The sequence below is a fragment of the Puma concolor genome, chromosome A3, assembly GCF_028749965.1.
Source record: "Puma concolor isolate L17-30 chromosome A3, mPumCon1.1.hap2, whole genome shotgun sequence".
NCBI lineage: Eukaryota > Metazoa > Chordata > Mammalia > Carnivora > Felidae > Puma > Puma concolor.
In genome coordinates, this window is record NC_141669.1 from 32,188,856 (window position 1) to 32,209,530 (window position 20,675).

The 20,675-nt window shown below is 37.4% G+C and overlaps 1 protein-coding gene and 1 non-coding gene across 4 annotated transcripts in view; one reads left to right on the forward strand and one right to left on the reverse strand.

Annotated features, from left to right (window-relative positions):
* The window catches only part of SOS1 (SOS Ras/Rac guanine nucleotide exchange factor 1), a 151,166-nt gene that overhangs the window by 82,001 nt on the left and 48,490 nt on the right, over window positions 1-20,675 (reverse strand). The window lies entirely within an intron of this gene.
* Window positions 4,767-4,875, forward strand: LOC112864419 (U6 spliceosomal RNA). Its single transcript, XR_003223965.2, has one exon. It is a non-coding gene; the product is annotated as a U6 spliceosomal RNA (small nuclear RNA).

Below are 20,675 nucleotides of genomic sequence, written 5' to 3' on the forward strand. Positions count from 1 at the left end.
CGAATCTGGAGTCTGAGGAGTGTGCTAGTACCTCCATCAGCACAGAGAGAATGCCCGCAAACTGTATCTATTCACATAACGGGCTTCCAGAGAACACATGGCTTGATGTATGCGGTCACACTTCAATAAACATTGTCATGTAATAAATGCAAATGCAGCACTATAAATCTCTATCATCTGAAAAGGTAAAATCATTTTACTCATTCAAAATTACAAATAAAGTAAAATTTATAAATTACAAATTTACTAAAAATCCAACATATAGCTAAAATGCTAGAGATAATAAATATTAAAATGAAAATACTGGGGTGCCTGGCTGGCTCAGGCAGTACAGCATGTGACTCTTGATCTCAGCGTCGTGCGTTCAGGCCCCACAATGGGCATGGAGCTTACTTAAAAAATAAAAAAATGAAAAAAATGAAAAAGGACATATTTAATCAGCAATCATTTTAATTAATTTTTTAAAATATCAAAGACTTTTGAGGTATAGGTACACAGAAACACATTTTAGAAAGTGTTCAGGAACGTGTAAATTAATCAGATTATTTTTTTAAAATGTTCTTTGTTTTTCAAAGAAACCCATGGAAACATAATTCTTCATTAATATAGGTCCCTCTCCAGCTGCTCTTCAATTTACACTTTAAGCTGAAGCAGCAATTCAAACCATTTGTAGTTTGCTAAAACATGGCATGCAGTTTCACACACTGTTCTCCATGCCTGTCATTCACGCTCTCATCTACCTGTTTGACTTTCAAAACCCAGATCTCGTCTCATTTAGGAAGACTTCCTTGTTTCTTGCCTCTCTCTAAGGCAGAATTAATGTCATTCATTTAAATGACTTACTGACCCCATTATAAATATCAGACTTTGTTGGTATTGGATACATAGAGCTAAGCCAAAAACAGTTCCTGCTTATATGGGCCTTATACTCTGCTAATGCTTGTACTAGATACCACATTTTTGTTACCAGTTTGTCATAATGAATTAAAATTACATGTTCCCTTGTCTGCTTGATGTCGATGATCCTACTGGGCAGGGTCTTCTTCATCTATCTATAGAATCATATTCTCTTAGCATTTCACTCTCAATCCCCGACATTCAGAGTATACTCACTCAAAGCCTTGGTGTTGCAGGGGTGAGAGGGATAAAATATTTCATTCTTGGAATTAAGGTTGAAAAGGGATAGTGGTAAGGCTAGATGATTTCAGGAGCATAAACCCTTAAAGCAGAAACCGTTCAACATACAAAGACAAAACTAAAATAGATGTTTATTTTGTAGAATCATATGAACTGTATATAACCACAGTGGTAAAATGCTATGCTTTAGACAAACAAACTTGATACTGCTTACAATTTAGGCACATATAATCCAAATGCTGGCCAAGTTTAACACCTAGCATGATGCATAAAATTTTAGAAATTTAAATTCAAACAGTTTTATTTATTGATGGTTATTAATATCCAAATAAAACCTATTGGGTAAATAAATCACACAAAGAATTAGGCCTAAACAGAAATAATGCATAATGCCAACTGTTCTTCTAAGTTTCTGAATATTAACCTTCATCATATATTAAACCTGTCAAATTAGGATCAAAAGGTTCCTTCGTACAAGAGACTAATAAATTATTTTACTTCCTTAAAAACAAAAAGAATACTTCAAAATCTCTGGCTGAAAAGCATGGACGATGGTAAATACTTCAAGACAAGCAGAACACCAATTTCTGAAATACAGACTTTTCTCTTTATTCTTTTAAGGAAGATGCTATTAAGAGATTTCTTTAATGAGCAGACAGAAGTAGTATTACATTTCCTATACAGACAGAATAAAAAACACTTCTTTTCTATGAGATAGTATTACAGCTAAAGTGTTCTATTCCATTTAAGTGGTACTGAAAGGTATTTAATAGATCAAATGATCCAAATTATTCAAGACCATACAGAATAGGTTACACTGCCAATCTTATGACAGCCTTCAGAAGTCATCTACAGCTGATATTCATTAAGGGTGTGTGTGTGTGTGTGTGTGTGTGTGTGTGTGTGTGTGTGTGTAGTTATAATAAGCACTTAGGATTGGGTTTATAAATTAGATGTGGGTTTTCCCTTATATACAGTTTTCAAAAATATTATATTTTATACTTCTATTTACTGATATCAAAAACCTCACATACTTAGAAAATTACTTTAGGTAACTTAAGTATAAAGCAAATGCAAGAACTTCACTGAAGAATTAATTAATCATAGTCGTGAATAAGAATGTCACATGATCATGACAAGAATTCTTTTAGGGTATAATCATCATATTCAACTAAAGATGCCACACTGAATTTTAAACCTTCTTTAAGGACTGCCTGTATCTCTCTTGATGGTTCGTTTGGTCTCTAGTGGTTTCCAACAGATTCAGAAGCAACTTTGTTGGCTCTTATTGCCAGATTTTGTGGAATCTGAAAAAAACAAGGATCAGGTCTGTATCAAATCCTAGGTTGTTTGAGACTTGAGTTCTCTAAGTGTACTCAGCAGCCCCTTGGGTAAACTGCCAGAAAACACTATGTTGAATTCTGATGAATTTTTAATAGCCTTTTCTAGCTAATGGCTCTCTGAAGAATTAGAAAGGCTTCTAGAGTGTATTTTGTCATATCTTGAGCCCAGATCTGCTACTTTTATTTATAAATATAACAGGAGAATATAAAATAAAACTTGTATCCTCAAAACCTTTATCATAGCAAATAATAAAGATTTGCATTTTTAAACTTCTTTGCAATGTTACAATGATTATTTAGCCAACATCTGATGTTTCAGGTCCTCATTTTCCCTCATTCATAGATTTAAAAATCAAAGCAAAACCTTTAAAAAAATTAAAGGAGATAAAAATAAATCAGAGAACTTAAATCTTTTCTAGAAATAAAATTGACTAAAAATATTTTCTCATTTCTTGGAGTCTGTTAATTAGCCTTTAGGTCCATATATGTAACAATCTTTTTAATTTCGTGAGCTTTTTTTTTTTTTTTAAAGTTTATTTATTTTAAGAGAGGGAGAATGCAGAAGCAGAGAGACAGAATCCCAAGCAGGCCCCACGCTGTCAGCTGTCGGCACAGAGCCCAGCACAGGGCTCGATCCCTTGAACGGTGAGATATGACCTCAGTCGAAATCAAGAGTCACATGCTTAACCGATGAGCTACCCAGGCGCACCTTTCCTAAGCTCTTATTTGCTGGGGACACAAAGAGGACACAAAGAGTTCAGCTCACACAGTCAATATACGCAACTGACTTAATTAACATATTGTGATGAGGCTAAAATGGAGTTATATTTAAGGCACAGTGACAACCCCCCCACCCCCCAAAAAGAGTGACCCTTGCTGAATGGTGTGTGAGGATTATCAGAAGTATCAAGTAAAACACACTTGAACCGGTGCACAGAGAACGAAGGTGTTAAGGGCAGCACATAAGTTACTAAAAAAGCTAGCATATAAAAAATTACAGAGGCCGAGACAAAATGTGAGGACAGCTAAGCCTGGAAAGGGCAGGCTTGTGTGGAATGCTAAGAAGTGGGGAAGTGACCGGGGAAGTAGAAAATAATTGAAAGGTTTTAAGCAAGACATTGACATAATTAGATCCCTTTGCTTAAGAATCTTTCTGGTATCAGTATGAAGAATGAGTTAAAGGAAGATGAGGTTGAAGGAAGCAAAACTAATTGGAAGGATGCTGCAAGGTCTGGAAAAAGAAACCGTGGATGCCTGAACAGAGGGAGAAACCGTGGGAGGTGGGAAAGTGAGGAGGTGTGTTTGGATAACTATTTTGGAGGAGAATGGGGGCAACAATCAGAACCACTAACTTAACCAGGATAGGAAATATTAGAATAGGATAATATTTTGCAGAAAAGAAAAGAAATTCAGTTTAACACCTCAATTTAAGGTTTTTGTATTACATGTAGTGAAACAAAACTGAAACTGTTTTTTTTTTTTAAGTGGTTTTGAAATTTTTATTGTATTTTATTTTTTTGGTTGTGGAGAATTATTTACCCAAACAGTGTTTCAAATACTCAAGTAGCAAAACAACCTAACTACTGGGTATTTACCATAGAGATATATTTACTTATTAACTTACTAGCTGTCATAACTACAGGAAGTAAAAAGGACTTATTTAAAGAATATTTACAAGTAACTTAGTCCCAATTTCCAAGATTCTTCCCCTTTACTAATGTTAGATGAAAATGGTTACAATAAATTGACTGAAATAAGTAAAAATTATTTAAGACTACTTATCACATATTTTGTCGTGTGAGCAAAAATAAACAAAATATCTGAGAACCTGTGAACACTGTAGAAGAAGCTTTAGACCACTACTATGGCCAAAAATATGCATATACAAAAATAATGAAGATAACTTAAATTGTAATGTAATTAAATTTTAAAAATGAAAGCAATGAAAAAAATGATACAGCTAACATACAGCAAAAACTTTAAATTATAGTAAATATTGTTACTAAAAAATTCTATCTCATATTATATGAAGAAATTTCCAACTATAGTAGGAGATATGCACAGAATTTTTAAAACACATACACATTTAACTCTTAATTCAATCTAAATTGTAAATGAAAATAAGCCTGGGATGTCTTATTGTACCAGAAAGCAAGGAAGCTCTCAGATGAATGGGCCATAACAAACAAAACAAAACGTAACAAAACAACACAGGAATCTTATGAAAAGGCAAAGGGCTACCTCAAAAACCAAATCAACTGCAACTAAGTGAAACACACTGAATCTGTGCTTGCTTCAAGCAGCATATATACCAAAAATCGAAATGATACAAAGAAGATTAGCATGGCCCCCGCACGAGGATGACATGCAAATTCGTGAAATACATTGAATCTACAAAAACCAATGAGGTCAAAAGGAGGTTTCAAAAAATACCAAATTGGAAATAAGTGGGGCACCAAGTCTTTATCCTGAAAGAATTAATACACATCCTTCTTTTCCTGTCTGAACTATACTATACTCTGGGATAAACCAAACAACTGGCATTGATGAATTGTTCCTTATAGAAGGATTCCAGGTAACAAATGTAAAAGGAACACAGAGTTAGAAAACCACCCATTCGCGACTTGAACAACATAAATTCAGACACTAATTACCAACAGATGAAAGAAACCACTACATAAAGAGATGATCTTTTTAAGTAGGGCTCAGGCTGTTACCTCCTGAATCCCCTGATCAATCTTAGTTAACGTCACTAAAATTGGGGCCAGACTTGATGCAGTGTGAAGCCACAGCACCACCTGTGAAGTATTCTTGCCAAAAAAGCTAAAAATAAATCTAATCAAGCTTCTAAAGCTGACTTCCATTTATAGCAACTATGACAGATATAAGAAAAGTTAGATATTACCCCAAGGAAATAAACAGAGAACTCCAAAATGTTGAACATCTTGCAGGACAACTGATTCAGTTCCTGCAATAAGTCGACTGGAAGAGGAGGATCTGTATATTAAAGAAATTTAAGAGACATAACAACTACATTTAATATGGGTGTTCATTTAATATGATTCCAATAAACCAACTGCAAAACTGACAGTTTTCAGACAAATGAACAAATTTGAATTTTGACTGGTATTATTAGATGGCACCAACAAACTGCTGTTAATTTTGATAACTGTGATAGTGGCATTGAAGTTATGTAAGGGAAAAATGACCTCTGGTGAGCTCAACTTGCTTTCAAATACTTCGGAGAAAAATAAAAAGGTAGATGAAGTAAATGTGACAAAATCCAGATACCTCTTAACTCTAGGTAATGAGCACATGAATATCCGTTCTGTCTACTTTGTGTACATTTAAATTTTTTCATTTAAATATGGGTGAGTTCGAGCCCTGCACTGGGCTGCCTCTCTGCTGTCAGTGTGGAGCCTGCTTGGGTTCCTTGGTCTCCCTCTATCTGCTCCTCCCCCACTTGCATGCATGTCCCCCCCCCAAAGTAAACATTAAAAAAAAAAAGACTCTTTAAAAATACCGGAATGGGACATAAAAATATTGCACATCACCTACAGAGACTATCAACAACGCAAATCCACCCCACTCCAACTATTCCCTTTGCCATGGTCTGGGGATGGGCCCCAAGGTCTGCGTTTTTAACAATACCTCAGGAGTGTCTCAGGAGTTTCTTTTTTTTTTTTTTTTTTTTTAATATTTATTTATTTTTGAGAGAGACAGAGACAGAATGCTAGTGGGTTAGGAGCAGACAGAGGGAGACACAGAATCTGAAGTAGGCTCCAGGCTCTGAGCTGTTAGCACAGAGCCCGACATGGGGCTCGAACTCATGAGCTGTGAGATCATGACCTGAGCCGGAGTTGGATGCTCAACCAACTGAGCCACCCAGGTGCCCCTGTCTCAGGCGATTCTTGCAAGTGGTCCTGAAATCACACTTCGAGAAATATTAACATAGAAGAAAGAACTCCTAGGGGCACCTGGGTGGTTCAGTGCATTAAGGGTATGACTCCTGATTTTAGCTTAGGCCATGCTCTCACGGTTCATGAGTTCGAGCCTGACACGTGGAGCCTGTTTGGATTCTCTCTCTCTCTCTCTCTCTCTCTCTCTGCCCTCCCCACTCATGCTCTCGCTCTCCCTCTCTCAAAAATAAACTTACGAAGAAGAAGAAGAAGAAGAAGAAGAAGGAGGAGGAGGAGGAGGAGGAGGAGGAGGAGGAGGAGGAGGAGGAGAAACTCCTAATGTCCTAAATATATCTGGACCAGTTAAGGGGGGATTGATAGAAGATCTACAACCTGAGCTGACTTTTGAAAACTGAATGAAAATCGTCTGAGTGAATCAAAGAGAAGGGCAATCTAGAAGGAATACTACAGGTAAACACAAAGAGATATGAGAGTATGTATTGCAGGTTAGGAAATGTCAAGCAGTTTTGTATGATTAGAATGTTAGGAAGCATGGGGAGGTGGTAAGAATTGAGGTGGGCAAGAGATAGAAAATAAAAGATTTCTGTAGGCCATGCTAAAAAAAATTAAACTACACTTAATATATTTGGTGTTAAGGGAAATTTTATTCTACATTCTAAACAATTCAGTTATGGGACTTTGGAAACAAACCATAGTGCCTTGAGGACTATTTTTGTCTTAAAAAGGGTCTTGGTAAAAAGACTTTTTTGTAAAAAGACAAGATACCACTATCACAAGGTTACCTTCAACTAGGTTCCCTACCCTGTCCACTACCTAAAATGAGGCTTAAAAATAGGCACTAAAGTCAAATGTTCTTAAGTAGAATGACAAAAATAAAACAATATGCCCACGTTACCATTATGTACCTAAAGTATGTACCTATGTACATACTATGAAATACATGTATTTCCTAGTTCAGTCCACTGAGAGGACCTAAAGGTACATATACCTTAGTAACAATGAGCACATCCAGTGCCCTGGTCCTGGTTTTCCAACACCATTCTCCAAAAGAGAAAGCAGGGTTCCTTGGCGACATGCCTGATTCTAGGTCAGAGAAGGGAATAAACAAATTGAGCCTAAAGCATGCTGTAGTGCTAGAAAGTAAAGAAGTGTTGGGGCACCTGGGTGTCTCAGTCGGTTGAGTGTCCGACTTCAGCTCAGGTCATGATCTCATGGTTTGTGAGTTCTAGCCCCGCGTCGGGCTCTGTGCTGACAGCTCAGAGCCTGGAGCCTGCTCCGGATTCTGTCTCTTCCTCTCTCTCTGTCCCTCCCCCACTCATACTCTGTCTCTCTCTGTCTCAGAAATAAACATTAAAAAAAAAAATTAAAAAAAAAGAAGTGCTCAAAAAACAAAAGGGTAGGGTATGTAAAAAAAAAAAAAATCATAGGGGGGAGTGGGAGGAGCAGAAAAGAATGAAAGGGAAAGCAATACAGGAGCCAACATTAAAGAGCTCCCAATGGTTAAAGCTAGAACAATTTGAGCAAGAAAATAAGTAATATAGTACTGGATTATAACCCAAACCCAAAGTACAAAATAAACAAACATCTATGCGGCCATACTGATACAGATAGATATATGAAACATAAATATGTATTTATGTTCTAAATAGAGATTATCTCTTTCCATATATATATATGTGTATATATATATATATGGAACACACACACACACACACGTGACACACACACACACACACACACACACACACACACCCCTATAAAATTACGCCCTCCCCTATATTTTCCATATTCTTCTGAAGCAAGTTAGGGGAGGGGTACTTAATACTGTTCTCTTCAGTTATAGTCCATTTCCATAGAATATATAAAAGAAGGGGGAGAGGGAGAAACTTTATAATGGATACAGTTAACAAACACTACCCTGGCCAAGTGATCAAGGTTACGTCAAAAATGAGAAGTCATATTTATAACACATGCCTTTGATATCCTTTGGGAAAAAATAGCACTTGACCTCTGTAGTTTTCCTACCAAAAACCTATGACCTCAGTCTGACCATGAGAAAAGCAATGGACAAATCCAAATTGAGGTGTATACTGCAAAAAACCTGACCAGTACTTCTCAAAGTCATCAAGAACAAGGAAAGTCTGAGAAACTGTCTTAGACCAGAGGAGGCTAGGGAGACAAGATGACTAAATGTAATGTGGCATCCTGGGTGGGATCCTAAAGTTGTAAAAAGGACACTGGGGCATACGGGCAAAATGTGAATAAGATATGAAATTCAGTAAATAATAACGTACAAATAATGTTGATTTCTTAGTTGTGACATATGTACTACAGTGACATATGGCATTAATAAGGGGAAATTAGGTAAGGGGTATACAGGAATTTTCTGTATTATGTTCGCAACTTTTCTGTAAATATAAAATTCTTCTAAAGTAAAAGGTTTACTTTTTTAAATGTGGGTTGTGGCTGAAGCAGTATTACAAGGAAACTTAAAGCCTTAAATGTTTATATTAGAAGTAAAGAAAGAATGAAAATGAATGGGCTAAGCATCCAAATTAAGAAAATGGGGGTGGGGAGAGAAAGATATATTAAAACAGTACTCCCCAAAAGAAAGAAATAAAAAGTAATAATAAATAATACATAAAAAACAGAGAGCTCTCTGGCCCCCTCACACCATGTGAGGATGCAGACAAAAAATAGCTATCTATGCACCACGTTACAGGTCCTTACCAGTAACCAAATCTGCCAGTGACTTGATTTTTGGAATCCCCAACCTCCAGAATTGTGAGAAATAACATTTCTGTTGTTTATAAGCCACAGAGTCGATGGTATTCTGTTATGGAAACTGAATGGACTAAGATAGAAAACCATATAAAAAAAAATCAAAGATGGATCAAGTACATAATTGTGATGAACAAAACATTTAGAAACCTTTAAAAAAAAAGCATAGAAGAGGGGCGCCTGGGTGGCTTAGTTGGTTGAGCGTCCAACTCTTGAATTTGGCTCAGGTCATGATTTCAGGGTCATGGGGAGAGCCCCGAGTTGGGCTCTGTTCTAAGTGTGGAGCCTGCTTAAGATTTTATCTCCTTCTGCCCCTCTCTGCTGCTTATGCTCTCTCTTGCCACCAGCCCCCCAAAATATAGAAGAATATCTTTATAACTTGAGGTAGGAATGAACTTCTTTGAAAAGACACAAAAAGTACAAAACAAAGAAAAATCATAATTCAATTTCTTAAATTAAGAACTACTACTTTGCGGTGCCTGGGTGGCTCAGTTAGTCAAGGACACAACTCTTGACTTTGGCTTCGGTCATGATCTCACAGTTTGTGAGATCAAGCCCTGTGTTGGGCTCGGCTCTGACAGTGTGGAGCCTGCTTGGGATTCTCTCTCTTTTCTCTCTGTCCCTCCCCTGTGTTCTCTCTCTCTCTCTCTCTCTCTCTCTCTCTCACACACACACACACACACAGTCTCTCCCTCTCAAAAATAAATGTTAAAAAAAATGTACTGCTTCATCAAACACAAAAAGTACAAAGCTAAGTGACACACTGGGCAAAAATAAATGAAGCACATATAATCCTACAAAGGATAAATATCCAGGATAAATAAACAACTATTAAGTATTAATGAAAACACCTCATTTTTTTAAATGGGGGAAAGACATGTACAAGCATTTCATAGAGGAAACACAATTGCCCCATAAATAATACAGAGGTACTCAGCATCAACCTTATAAGTATTCAAGTCAAAACAAATTAAAACTATGAATTATAATTTCAGGTCTTACTATTCTGACAAAAATTTAAGAGTCTGAGAATATCAAGTGTTAGTGAAGAGATGAAGAAATGGGAATTTTCATTCACTACTGGTGGAAATATAAAGCAACATGACCTTTTTGGAATAAAGTTTGAGAACAGCTAATAAAGCCGAATATGTGTGTGTGTGTGTGTGTGTGTGTGTGTGCGCGCGCGCGCACGTGTGAGCACACTTTATGATCTAGCAATTCCACTTCTAAGTATAATATAGAACTCTTTTAATTTTTAAAAAATGTTCACTTATTTTTGAGAGAGAGAGAGGCAGAGAGACAGGGAAACCGAGAATTTCAAGCAGGCTCTGTGTCATCAGCTCAGAGCCCGACACAGGGCTCAAACCCATGAACTGCAAGATCATGACCTGAGCCAAAATCAAGAATCAGAGGTCCAGCCAACTGAGCCACTCAGACACCCCTGAATCTTTTATTAAAAACATTCATTAAACTTTCTCCATAAAGAATACTCTGCTAGGTTATATTAAAAAGGATATAAAAAATGATACCTAGTTAAGAGTTAATAGTAAAGCTGAAGAAAGGAAACACAAACACATACAATCATAAAATCTAAGTGTTGGAAAGAAAGAGCCAGAGTGACTCTGTATCCTAAATTCCCCACCTAAAGAGAATGTCTTACAAAATAGCTTGAAAATACAATGCATCACATCAAAAAGTTGAAAAAACTGACAAAGTAAAGTACTAAGAATAAACAAGTCTTGGACTAATTAAGTACAGGTGCCTGGTTTCTTTGCCTTGTTACACACTATTACCTTCTTATCATATTTTCAACCCAAGTCAGGGTATAAAGATGCTGAACAGGGATATTTTCTCAAACCTGAGTTTGAAATTTTCACCCAGAACCATCCTATTTCTAATTTTAATGTTTAATCCAGGGAGAAAAGTCAACCCGCCTTAATTTAACTAATATCATGAACTGTTCAATTTATTCCATTTTGTTATTTATATCTAATATGTAATGTAAATCAAACTTGAAATAAGGACTTAAGCCCTCAGCTATTACGTAGCCAGGAATAGGATAGTTAGGTATTTTACAAAACTTGTCCAAAATCTCAGTTCATATGGGAAAATAGAAATATGATTCAAGCTGCAGGAAGAGGAGAAATAAAATAAACACTACTATATAAACATCAGAGTTAAGACTATAGACCACATTAGCCTGATAGAATGTTTTAGTTCTTGTAATGCCCTTCCCCTTGCATTTCTTTCATCTGTGCAACAAATATTTTGAGCAGCCCATATACTCGGCGGTGTGGTAGGCATTTGGGAATAGCATAACAAAGTTCTAGTCCTCACAGAAGTTACATTCCTTGCTTTAGGTTGTGTTACTTTGTCTTGTGTTACTTTGTCTTTTCCCTCATTTTCTTTTACATTTTTGGCAAAGAAAAATGAGATCTATGTTAAGAAAGAATAAAGAAAGTATTTTTTTTTTTTAAGTTTGTTTATCTTGAGAGAGACAGAGACAGCACAAGCAGGGGAGGGGCAGATAGAGAGAGGGAGAGAGGGAGAATCCCAAGCAGGCTCTGCACTGCCAGGGCAGAGCCCGACATGGAGCTCAAACCCCCGAAGCCGCTAGATCATCACCTGAGCCAAAACCAAGAGCCAGACGCTGAGCCACCCAGGCACCCCAAAAAAGAATATTTAAGAAAAGGTATCTTAATGCAATGATCAAATTTTACTCCAAATTTACCAAAGAGTGTCTAGAAATCAAGCTAGGTCTTAAAACTCAAGAACGAGGTTAAGGCCAAAGACAAGGATCTGGAATTCACCCAATCACTCACAGGAAATAGTACAAACTAGAGGTGGATAAAATCTCCCAGCCCAAGGTAGACCATAGGCAGTGAAAGACAGGATGAAATCTTGGTAGCACCTACATCCAAGCAGCAAGCAGATGGACATGAGGCAAAACAAAAACCACTGTCTACCAGCTTTAAACACAGCAAAACTCAAACAGAATATTTTGAAAAGGCCAACCAATGAACAATTATTATCACATAAGTGGTGACCTCTTAGAGAATATGAATCGAGTAGCAGGAGCAGAATCCAAATGGCAACTCAAATGGAACTCAACCAAATGAAACTCAATTGGAAGGCCATAGAGGAGTACATGGGAGGAGAAAGAGGGGCAGGGGGACCCCAAATTCAGACTGCTCTTAGGGGAATGTTAGCAAAGAAAGAAAGAAGAGACACAACTGTAGAAGTCTTGAAAAGGGATGCAGAACGTGGAGGGTAAAGGAAATACTAGCCCAATTGTGAGTAAAAAATTTATTACTCGTTATTTCACGCCCTTTATAGGAACACATTTTACCTCTGTTGATAAAGGCTTAAGAGAAATTACTGACACATGTGTGTGGTTCACTTCACATTCAACACCCATGAGGCAGACAAGCATACTGCCTGACACATCCACTCATTCAGGAAATATTTCTTGAGAGCCTGCTATGTTTCAGATATAATACCAGGCACTGGGAATACAATGAAAAGACAGCTCTGCCTGTATTCATGTGGTTTACAAATTAGTGAAAGAGAAAAATATGAAACAATTATTAAAACTGTATGAAGAAAACAGTTTTATGGATAGGAATAATCTAATTTAGATTTAAAAAAAATTTTTTTACGTTTATTTATTTTTTTGAGAGACAGAGCACAAGTGGGGAGGGCAGAGATAGCAGGAGACAGAATCCGAAGTAGGCTCCAGGCTCTGAGCTGTCAGCACAGAGCCTGATGTGGGGCTCAAACTCACAAACTGTGAGATCATGACCTGAGCCGAAGTCGGATGTTTAACCGACTGAGCCATCCAGGCACCCCAAATTTAGATTTGGAGATCAGGGGCATCCTCTCTGATCAAGTAATATATATATATATATATATATATATATATATATATATATATATATATACACACACATATACATATATACATATATATGTATATATGTATATATTTTTTTAACATTTATTTATTTTTGAGACAGAGATGGAGTGTGAGCGGGGGAGGGGCAGAGAGAGAGGGAGACACAGAATCCGAAGCAGGCTCCAGGCTCTGAGCTGTCAGCACAGAGCCCGACGTGGGGCTCAAACTCACAAACTGTTAAGATCATGACCTGAGCCGAAGTCGGATGCTTAACTGACTGAGCCATCCAGGCACCCCAAATTTAGATTTGGAGATCAGGGGCATCCTCTCTGATCAAGTAATATATACATATATATATATATACACATATACATATATACTATACATATATATGTATATATGTATATATTTTTTTAACATTTATTTATTTTTGAGACAGAGATGGAGTGTGAGCGGGGGAGGGGCAGAGAGAGAGGGAGACACAGAATCCGAAGCAGGCTCCAGGCTCTGAGCTATCAGCACAGAGCCCGACGTGGGGCTCAAACTCACAAACTGTTAAGATCATGACCTGAGCCGAAGTCGGATGCTTAACTGACTGAGCCATCCAGGCACCCCAAATTTAGATTTGGAGATCAGGGGCATCCTCTCTGATCAAGTAATATGTGTGTGTGTGTGTGTGTGTGTGTGTATATTTTTTTTAATGTTTATTTATTTTTGAGAGACAGAGAGACAGTGTGAGCATGGGAGGGGCAGAGAGAGAGGGAGACAGAATCCAAAGCAGGCTCCAGGCTCTGAGCTATCAGCACAGAGCCCAATGTGGGGCTCGAACTCACAAACTGTGAGATCACGACCTGAGCTGAAGTCAGACACTTAACTGACTGAGCCACCCAGGCGCCCCCTGATCAAGTAATATTTAAGCGGAGATCTAAAGGATGAGTGTGGGTTTCCTGTATTATTGCTCCCAGAACACACTTACCTCCATGCCTTCTCATGCTTGTCCTCTGCCTTGACTGTCCTTCTCCCCTTAACCTTGTCGACTGAAACCCTAATGATCCTTTTGTGACCCTGTTATCATATCAATTCACTTGATCTCCCAATCAGAATTAACTGAGGCCTTCTCCAAGTTATTATACCTTTTTTTGGTTAATAGTTCAACACTGATGTGTACTATAGCTGTTTCCCTCAATGAACTGAAAGCTCTTGGAGAGGACGGACTGTGTCTTTTTCATGTACAACGCATACTTACTGACACACCATATATATCTAATGGATGTCCCATGACTTGCTTTTATTTCTAATAAAGGTTTAGTGGTTAATGAGTATGTTTTCCTTCTTTCTGTTCCTAACCAAATTGGATATTACACATGTAATAAAATGACTAGGGATAAATATGACTGGGAACACAGACTGGGAACTATACTGAAATCAGACATTTTGTTTGAGGATAATGGTTTAGAATCCATTTGGGAAGAAAGTAGAAATAAACAGTAGATTGAGAAAAGCGATGGAAAAGTGTGCAAAAGATGAAAGGGTATTGAACTGCCAGCTAGGACAAGTGGGACCACTATGCCTGCCTGTCCCCTCCCCAGTTTCCAGTTTTCCTACCCACCTCCAGCAGTTGCAACAAAAGGAACAGGTCCCTGGTCATGATAGAGTTAAGAGGTCCCAGAATTACCTTCCCACTTCAAATGATTTATAAAACCAAATATATGAACCAAATATTTTCAGACATTTGGGAAACAGGCAGCTCAAAACTACAGTGCTGAAAGAGAAGAAAAACAAATGAGGTGAGCCCTATAATTGCTCAGCTTCTGCCTGGAGGCAGTGTTCAGGTCACTGAGCAGGGACAGTGTGGAACAAAAACTCAAAAGGAGCCTAGCAATCTCAAGTTAAGGAGAAAGAAATAGGAATCATGCACGTCAAGGTGGCTAGAATATGTGCAGTAGGGTACTAGGATGGAGGGGACTGGCCAAGATGGAGGAAGCTCCAGAGATTGCAGAGTACCCTTAATTCTATGGCTGAATACTGATATGCATATGTGAGAAAAAAATGTCCCTAGGCCAAGAAAGAACCACCAGAAGACAGTTGGCAAAACAACTCCTGGAGTTCACACAGAACTGGGATTAGTTCATGCTCCCATCAGCCAGACTGGAAAGATTTCTTAATAGTACACAGGGTATCAGGCAAAGTCCTCAGGAAAATACGGTCTCAGTAGTAAAACTAAAGTCTGCTTTGGAACTGCTCTAACAAAGCTTAAAGCAAGTCTCAGAAAGACTAAACTTATCCAAGATAACTTAATTACTTGTCAGAACAAAATACACTATTCATAGAAACGTAACAAAATCCAGTACTCAACAATGTAAAATTCACAATTCCCGACAACCAATAAAAAATTACCAGTGTGTAAAGAAGCAGGAAAAAATAACCCAAAAGCAAAAGAGAAGTTAACCAATTGAAACAAACCTAGAAAATGGCAAAGATGATGGAATTAGCAGACAAAGAAATCAAAATAGCTGGTATAAGGCCACAAACCAAGTCTCCGCAAATTCAAAAATAATCAGTCACACCATGCATCTTTTTTGACCACAACACTCTGAAACTAGAAATCAACCACAAAAAAAAAATCTGGAAAAAGCACAAATACATGGAGATAAAATAACATGGTACTATACAATGAATAGGTCAACCAAAACGTCATAGAAAAATCAAATGAAAATGGGAACAAATGAAAATGAAAACACAACGCTCCAAAATCACCAGTATGCAGCAAAAGTGGATCTGAGAAGGAAATTTACAGTAGTCTAGGCCTACCTCAAGAAGAAAAATCTCAAATAAACAATCTAGCCTTACACCTAAAGGAACTGGAAAAAGAAGAACAAATCCCCAAGACAGCAAAAGGAAGGAACATGAAAGTAATGAAAAGGGTGAGAGAAGAAATAAATGACATAGAAACTAAAAAAACAATAAACAGATCAATGAAACCAGAAGATGGTTCTTTGAAAAGATCAAAAACATTGATAAACCTCTAGCCAGACTCAAAAAAAAAAAAAGAAGAAGAAGAAGAAGGAAAAGAAAGAAGGAAAAGAGGACCCAAATAAATAAAATCACTAATGAAAGAGGGAGAAATAACCAACACCATAGAAATACAAACAACCATGACAGACTATTATGAAATATTCTACCAAACATTTAAAGAATTAATACCTATTCTCAAACTATTCCAAAAATAGAAAAGTAAGGAAAACTTCCAAATGCATTCTAAGAGTCCAATATCACCCCGATACCAAAACCAGATAATGACACCACACACTCAAAAAAAGGAACCCACAGGCCAATATGTCTCATGAATACAGATGCAAAAATTCTCAACAAAATATTAGCAAACCAAATCCAATAAAACATTAAAGAAATCACAGACCATGATCATATGGGATTTATTCCCAGGATGCAAAGATGGTTCAATATTTGCAAAATAATCAATGCAATACATCACCAAAAAGAGAAAGGATAAAAACCATATGATCATTTCAATAGATACAGAAAAAAAATTTTGACAAAGTACAACATCCATTCATGATAAAAACTTTCTGCAAAGTAGGTCTAGAGGGAAAATACCTCAACATAATAAAGGCCTCATATGAAAACATCATGCTCACTGGTTAAAAACTTAGAGCTTTTTTCCCCTAAGGTCAGGAACAAGGTAAGTGTGTCCATTCTCACCACTTTTATTCAACACAGTACTAGAAGTCCTAGCTGCAGCAATTTGACAACATAAAGAAATAAAAGGTAACCAAATTGGTAAGGAAGAAGTAAAACTCAATTTGCAGATGACATGACATTATATATAGAAAACCCTAAAGATGGCACCAAAAAAAAAACCTACTAGAACTGATAAATGAATTCAGTAAAGCAAGAGGATACAAAATCAATGTACAGAAATCTGTACATAATACCTAGGAATAAACTTAACCAAAGAGGTGAAAGACCTGTACCCTGAAAACTATAAAACACTGATGAAAGAAATTCAAAACACAAAGAAACAAACAAGACATTCCACATCCATAGGTTGGAAGAACAGAAATTGTTAAAATGTCTATCTTACTCAAAGCATACAGATTTAATGCAATCCCTCTCAAAATACCAACAGCATTTTTCACAGAACTAGAACAAACAATCCTAAAATTTGTATGGAGCCACAAAAGACTTTCAATGGCCAAAGCAATCTTGAAAAGAAAACAAACAGGGGCACCCGGGTGGCTCAGTCAGTTGAGCATCCAACTTCAGCTTAGGCCATGATCTCGCAGTTCATGGGTTTGAGCTCCACGTCGGGCTCTGTACTGACAGCTCAGAGCCTGCTTTGGATTCTATGTCTCCCTTTCTTGCTTCCCCTCCTCCACTTGTGCTCTCTCTCTCTCTCTTGAAAATAAACATTTTTAAAAAGTTTTTAAAAAAAGAAAAAAAACTACAGGTATCACAATTCCAAGTTTCAAGTTGTATTACAAGGCTGTAGTAATCAAAACAGTATGGTACTGGCACAAAAATAGACACAGAGATGCACAGAATAGAGTAGAAAGCCCAGACATAAATCTACAATTACATGGTCAACTCCTCTTCAACAAAGGAGTAATGAATATACAATGGGAAAAAGACAGTCTCTTCAACAAATGGTATTGGGCAAACTGGACAACTACATGCAAAAGAATATAACTGGACCATTTTCTTGCACCATACACAAAAATAAACAAAATGGATTAAAGACCTAAATGTGAGACCTGAAACCATAAAAATCCTTGAAGAGAGCACAGCCAATAATTTCTCTGTCATTGGCCATAGCAACATTTTTCTAGATATGTCTCCTATGGCAAAGGAAACAAAAGCAAAAAGAAACTACTGGAACTGCATCAAAATAAACAGCTTTTGCACAGTGAAGGAAACAATCAACAAAATAAGAAGGCAACCTATTGAATGGGAGATGATATTTGCAAATGACATAGCTGAAAGGGTTAGTACTCAAAAAAATTAAATTAAAAAAGATATATATATATAATATCTACAACTCAACACCAAAAAACAAATAATCCAATTAAAAAGTGGGGCACCTGGTGGCTCAGTCAGTTAAGCGTCCGACTTCAGCTCAGGTCATGAACTCGCAGTGGGTGGGTTCAAGCCCCATGTCGGGCTATGCGTGGACAGCTCAAAGCCTGAAGCCTGCTTCAGATTCTGTGTCTCCCTCTCTCTCTTTGCCCCTCGCCCACTTGTGCACTCTTTCAAGGATAAATACAATAAAATAAAAAAAAGAAAAAATGGACCATAGACATTTCTCCAAAAATGACATTGAGATGACCAATAGACACTGAAAATAGACAACAAAAAGATGCTCAACGCACACACGTCATCAGGGAAACACAAATCAAAACTACAATAAGAGATACCATTTCACACCTGTCAGAATGGCTAAAATCAAAAGCATAAAAAACAAGAAGTGGGGGTGAGTATGTGGAGAAAAAGCAACCTTTCTACACTGTTGGTAGGAATGCAAACTGGTGTAGCACTGTGGAAAACAGTATGGAGGTTCCTCTAAAAGATAAAAATAGAACTACTGTATGATCCAGCAATTGCAGCACTTGGTATTTGTCCAAAAAATACAAAAATACTAATTAAAAGGATCCACGCACCCCTATGTTTACTGCAGCATTATTCACAATAGCCAAACTATGGAAGCAGCCCAAGTGTCCATCAATAGACGAATGGATAAAGAAGATGTAGTATATATACACAATGGAACATTATTCAGCTGTTTTTTTAATGTTTACTTATTTTGAGAGAGAGAGTGCAGGGAGGAGCAGAGGGAAAGAATCTCAAGCAGGCTCTGTGCTGTCAGTGTGGAGCCCAACATGGGGCTCAACCTCATGACCATGAGACCATGACCTGAGCCAAGATGAAGAGTGGGATACTTAACTGACTGAGCCGCCCAGGCGCCCCTCAGCCATTTTTAAAAAAGAATGAAATCTTGAACTGGCAACAACATGGATAGAGCTAGAGAGTATAATGCTAAGTGAAGTTAGTCAGAAAAAAGACAAATACTGGGGCACCTGGGTGGCTCAGTCAGTTAAGAGTCCGACTTCGGCTCAGGTCATGATATCGCGGTTTGTGAGCTCAAGCCCCACGTCAGGCTCTGTGGTGACAGCTTAGAGCTTTGGATTCTGCGTCTCCCTCTCTCTCTGCCCCTCCACCACTCGCGCTCTGTCTCTCAATAAAAAAATAAAACATTAAAAAAAAGACAAATACCACATGATTTCACTCATATGTGGAATTTTTTTTATTTTTATTTATTTTGAGTGAGATACAGAGAGCAGGCGGGAGAGGGGCAGAGAGAAAGGAAGACAGAATACCAAGCAGGCTCCACACACTGTCAGCACAGAACCTGATGAAAGGCTCGAACTCACAAACCGTGAAATCATGACCTGAGCCAAAATCAAGAGTCAGACGCTTAACTGACTGAGTCACCCAGGTGCCCAAGTCAAATGTAGAATTTAAGAAACAAATGAGCAAAGTAAGAAGAAGAAGAAAAAAAGAGAAACAAAGAAACAGACTCTTAACTACAGAGAACAAACTGATGGTTACCAGAGGGGCAGTGGAGGGTGGGGAATGGGTGAAATAGGGGATGGGGATTAAAGAGTACACTTGTCATGATGAAACATAAATAAATACAGCTGATATAAATATACCCTATATACTTAATAATGTAAAGGAAAAATATGAACATGCTATGGAAAAAGATACAAATATTTAAGTAAAATTTCTAGAGATAAAATTATATTATCTGAAAGTGAAGACAGAGCAGACTGGATATTGCAAAAGAAAATATAAGGGAACTTAGAGTCACAGCAAGAGAAACTCTCCAAAATGAAGCACAGATGGGGGAAAAAAAGACTGAAAAAAAATGATAAGCCTCCATGACCTGTGGGGGCAATATTAAGCAGTCTAACATGTATGTAACTGGAGCCCCAGCAATGGAGACAGAAAAAAATTTTTAAGAAGCAGCAGCTCCACTTTTGGGGGCTGTGTCTGTGCTCCGGAACAGCACTTTCTCAAGCACCTCAACAAAGTAGTTGGCTGTCTCTGTATTCTTATTAATACAGAGACAAGGATGGTTTGCTATGGACCATTCATATTTCTAGTTTTTACTCTGTGTAATGACTAAAACCTTGACTTATGTTTAGTCTAAGTAAGTCCCTTTTCTTATATTTATCAATGGGGGAGGGGTAATAACATTAAAAAAAGAAAGGAAAAAGTTATTTTCTACCTTGACCTGGACTCAAATATTTATTGAAGCTCTGCTCTGTAGCCAGACATTATTCTAAATGTCAGAGATCCAACATTAAACAAAATATATCAATCCTTGCTCACACTGAGCTTTTATTTTAGTAAGAAAGGGCTCCAGCCATGTGCTTTTTCAAAAATAGGATCTTATTTTGAACCTCAATCCACTGAAATGAGACATCAAGTATATGTAAGTAAAAAGGAAACTACAGATGTAACTACAATACATATGATAGTCTTTTTTAGTACATCTAAGCTTTTCTATGAATTGAATGT